This window comes from Gossypium hirsutum, chromosome D02 (genome assembly GCF_007990345.1).
Source record: "Gossypium hirsutum isolate 1008001.06 chromosome D02, Gossypium_hirsutum_v2.1, whole genome shotgun sequence".
Classification (NCBI taxonomy): domain Eukaryota; kingdom Viridiplantae; phylum Streptophyta; class Magnoliopsida; order Malvales; family Malvaceae; genus Gossypium; species Gossypium hirsutum.
The window spans coordinates 34,857,573-34,862,854 of record NC_053438.1 but is presented as its reverse complement, the minus strand read 5'-3'; positions in this window follow the sequence as shown (position 1 = coordinate 34,862,854).

The window sequence follows — 5,282 nt, the reverse complement described above, 5'->3', positions numbered from 1 at the left end:
TCACACAGGTATTTAACATGTTCACACAAATAGCATTAAAATACAGTTCATGCTTGAAGATGGTACATGAATTGGCCGAACCATCATGATGCTTCACTTGATGAATTCATGCATCCTTAGCCTTGAAGAATCTCCATAATTCCATGAATGTTCAGCTCTTTAATGATCCTACATCTCCCTTGGCTGAATGAGGCATTAATGTGCCTAAAATACTTGAATGGTCATCTTGAAAATGCATGAATCATGCATGAAACGTCCCATGTATTTTCCCCCATAAATATGATCCATGAATCTTCAAATACATGAACTTTCAGCAACTCCCTCTTGCATGAACGTCCCAAATGCATGTGCTCCTTTAAATGCCATCCATTGAACCTCAATTGTGCATGCACACTCCCATACATTGTATTAAATCATTCATGCATCATCCTTATGTTCATTGAACCAGCCCATTCATGAATCATCTTTAATTGTGTTCCCACATCATGCATTGTAAGTAGACGTTCATGCACCTAGCTTGAATGAATCTCCACATTCGGCTGTACCTACATGAAATATGAACAAATTAATTAAAAATAGATATATTAATTAACACATAAATTTAAAATAGACAAATTTAATAAAGTCTTAAGCTAAACATATTAAATTCGGCTAAGACAACTTTAAAAACATGAAATAAATCAAAACATAATTATGAGCTGTAATAACTTAAACTAAGTTAATAAAATACTTTAATTATTCAACCAATAAAATAAATGAGCTGAATTGTAGCTAAATTGAGCTCGATTGAGCTGAAATGAGCTCATTTGAGCTGGTCGGAGTTGAAACGAGCTAGAAAAGCTAAAATGGAGCTGAAATTAGCTTGCACTAAGGTGCATGGTTTCTTCAAGGAGTTGGATCGAGCTTCCTCATCTTCAACAAGCTGATTCTCCTTCCAAAACTTGAACAACAAAGCTGAAACAACTTCATGAAATCGCTTGGACCTAGCTCGGGTCATTGGTCCCTTTGGAAGCTCGAGGGAATCAAGACGAGGACTTGATGGGGCTTGGGGCGTGGTCACATCATCCCCCCCTTCTTCAAAACGACTTGTCCTCAAGTCGAGCTGTTTATTCTCTAGAAAATAATCCGTCTTTTGCAACTCTCCTTGAATGAATGGAACAATTAGTCGTTCATAAGCCTTTGCAAAAGAACTCACAATATTCGGCATTAGAGATGGCAAATGAATCAATGAAAATAGACAACCATTAATCATCAAGAAATGATCAGAACAACTATGTGGATCATGCATGGTCATAACAAGACAAATATGAGTTATGTAAAAAGGCAAACTTAAAACATCATTCTTACAATCATATGGACAAAACTCCTTCCATATCCATAACTCATCAAATGGTCGAGACAAAGACAAATATGTTTTTAAGCATTCAAACCTTTCAATTTGCTTCCACAAGTCATTGTTCAAGTAAATGGAATGCGAGTAATGGAACAAGAAATTTAAATCTTCATCACAAACACACAAATGAAAAGTTTCATATGATTCATGATTTCGCATGTTTGGCACTCGCAATTGTCGTTTGGTTATGTTCTCAACAATGAATTCATCACATTTTCCAAAGAGAAAAATCGTCTTATCATTACTCAAAATGGATTTATCATCATCAAGCAAAATCAAATAATTAACCACAACAGGATTCAAATGATTTTCAGCAATCAAGGTGTCTTCAAAAATTTTAGTTACATTCGACTTAAGAGAAGATGGTCGCATAACATCAGAATTCATACCTGATTCACCTTTAGGAGTGGAAAATTGAGAATCAATTTTACCTTTTTCAATCAAAGTGAACCTTTTCTCCTTGAGAGGGTATTGAAGTCGAAGCTCATTACACAATCCTTGAAAAACCTGAAACGAAGGGTAAACACAAAGGCAACTTGCACTTTTCGAAGTGTTGGGTTCATAATGCTGAAAGAGGGTAATGTCTCCATAGACGTTGAACTCAAAGGAACAGGCTAAAATACTATTCACATATTGAACATATGTAATGATACCAGGTTCAAAAACATGAATTGATCTTACCTTTTCGAAATGAAAAATGAATTTCATGGACAGCCACATAAAATGATCAAAGAACAATTTTAAATTATAAACAGAGTCTTTAAATTTCAGAGGCCAAACATCAAACAGACATAAATTTGTCACATAAAATTTAGGATGCTTGAGTTCCGCACATATCAACCTAAAATGATAAATTCCAGGTTTGAACACACGAGTTTGATTACTTACGCCAAAGTGTTTTAGTAAATCAAACATGTCAAACCAAAAGGGTTTTCGTGTCCATAGAAACAAACATTCAAATCTCTTTATATTCATCAAATCAAACTTGCACAAATTCATGGATTTGTCACATGACAATAATGGATGCACAAAATTATCATATTTGAAAAATTGAATCGCTTTTCGTGAAAACTCGACATCATGCAAAACCAAATCTTTAGTTTGTCGTTTGTACCGAACAACATCAACCACATTGAAAGAATAGAAATTAATCGAATGAAAATAAGAGAATTTTTTTAAAACAAAGTCATTTTCAACAACTTTCAAACTTGATGGCCATGACTCGGTTTTTAAAACTTCCTTACCTCGCTTACCTTCAAGCTCGTGTGGTTTGATTTCAACTTCATCCTTACCTTTTTTGGTCATGCAAAAACGTCGCTCGTTAGGAAGATATTGAAGTTGATATTCGTCACAGAGATTTGTCGGAACCTGAAAAGAAGGAACAGAACAAAAACAAACATCACGGGGGTTAGTTAAAATTTCGTTCTCCTTTTCTTGTTCTCGCTCACTATCTTCATTTTCTCTCGTTTCTTCTTCAACATCTTTTTCTTTTTCAATTTTTTTCTCAATCTCAATTTCTTTTTCAATTTTCTTTTCTTCATTTTCTTTTTCACTCACTATTTTGATTTCTTTTTCTTTTTCACTACAATGTGTGGATGACACGAAAGAATCAAAGAGATAATCATTTGGCTCAAAGAAAGAGAAAATATTTTCATAAGCTTCTCGTCCATTTCTTCGAGAACAATCCTTTGGGAAGGACTTCTTTGAAGCATACGAGGAATAGCTCGTCCTTTCTCGCTCATCTCGAGTGATTTTTGACTCGAAGTTTTCTTCTCGCGGTCTCGAAAGCCTTGTTGAATAGGAGTCTTGATATGTGTCTCTTCTCGAATAATGTCGTCGTGATGAACTTAACTCTATTTCTCGACTCGGTGGAGTTTGCTTCCGTCGGGCTTTTTCCTCCACTCGGTCCAAACGTCTTTTTAATGGGCTTAGTTTTTCCTCCAATATTCGGCCCATCTCATTCACCAAGTATTGAAATTCATCGGTAGAGAATTCTTCTTGAGACATGATTCAAGAAAATGTTCGAAAATCGAAAGATAGAATAAATAGTAAATGAACCTCACCAATTCAAAATCCTCACCAATCTCTCACAAAGAAATAATGATTTTCACTCGCACTCGTGTTTACACTCTTCTAGGCTTTTTCTTTGATGTAAAACACACGTGCCTTTTACCTCTCGACCTCGTCTCACAATTTCGTAATTCGTCTCGATAGACTTAATTTGCTGCTTGAGGGTCGGTTTCAAAATAGGTTACAAAGGAATGATGTGGGTGTAGGGTAGGCTAAACAAAATAAAATCAAGGCTAAGTGTGGCGTTGGGATGGGTAAATAATGGTAGGAAGGGAAACTTGATGATCGGAGCAAATAGGAGATAAAAACTCGCAAGACTTTTCATTTTTTTTTAACTTGATTTTTTTGGTCACCTTTTTTTTTGCTCGATTTTTTTTCACTTTTTTTTGAATTTTTTTTTCAATCAATTTTTTTTTGATTTTTTTTCACGTTTCGAACCTACTTGCGACCTTATTACGAACATCGGCATTCCTCGTTTTAGTAGCTCTGATACCAAATGATGTGATCCGGCCCAGGTTAATCGAGTCGTTTCACAAAGTTGCCCGATCGTGTACGAGGAGTAGTTGGAGTTGTCAAAATTGGGTGATTTAGGCTAAGGGTTGCGGAAGCTTTGAGAGGGTTTAGATGAGTGGTTTGGTGTTGATAAATTCGGTTTAGAATAGAAACAAGGTAGGTTAGAAAAAGGTAATTGATGGAGATGGAAAATAAAACTTAAACGTCAAGAATGTTCAATACTAAAAAGTATTGCCCGAGTCTTATATTGCTTAAGGTGAAATTTGTGGAAGGATAGAAGCAAACCTTGACCCAATACCTATATAGAGGTAAGAACCAAAGGTATAAAAATATGGTTGAACGCCACACCGATTCGGTGATAAGTTCAATGGAGTTCGGATTGACACCACTAGCAAGCTAGATAAGTCGCTTCGAGACTCGAACGAAAGAAGAGAGGAGGTAACCTCACAAGAACAAAAGTTCTATTAAGTTTAATTGATCAAATTTTGTAACCTTTTACAATAAACAAGTAAGCTATTTATAAGCCTAAAATGCCTATTGATATTCGGCATCTATGTTGTTCACACTAACTTAAATTCTGTTCACACAGGTATTTAACATGTTCACACAAATAGCATTAAAATACAGTTCATGCTTGAAGATGGTACATGAATTGGCCGAACCATCATGATGCTTCACTTGATGAATTCATGCATCCTTAGCCTTGAAGAATCTCCATAATTCCATGAATGTTCAGCTCTTTAATGATCCTACATCTCCCTTGGCTGAATGAGGCATTAATGTGCCTAAAATACTTGAATGGTCATCTTGAAAATGCATGAATCATGCATGAAACGTCCCATGTATTTTCCCCCATAAATATGATCCATGAATCTTCAAATACATGAACTTTCAGCAACTCCCTCTTGCATGAACGTCCCAAATGCATGTGCTCCTTTAAATGCCATCCATTGAACCTCAATTGTGCATGCACACTCCCATACATTGTATTAAATCATTCATGCATCATCCTTATGTTCATTGAACCAGCCCATTCATGAATCATCTTTAATTGTGTTCCCACATCATGCATTGTAAGTAGACGTTCATGCACCTAGCTTGAATGAATCTCCACATTCGGCTGTACCTACATGAAATATGAACAAATTAATTAAAAATAGATATATTAATTAACACATAAATTTAAAATAGACAAATTTAATAAAGTCTTAAGCTAAACATATTAAATTCGGCTAAGACAACTTTAAAAACATGAAATAAATCAAAACATAATTATGAGCTGTAATAACTTAAACTAAGTTAATAA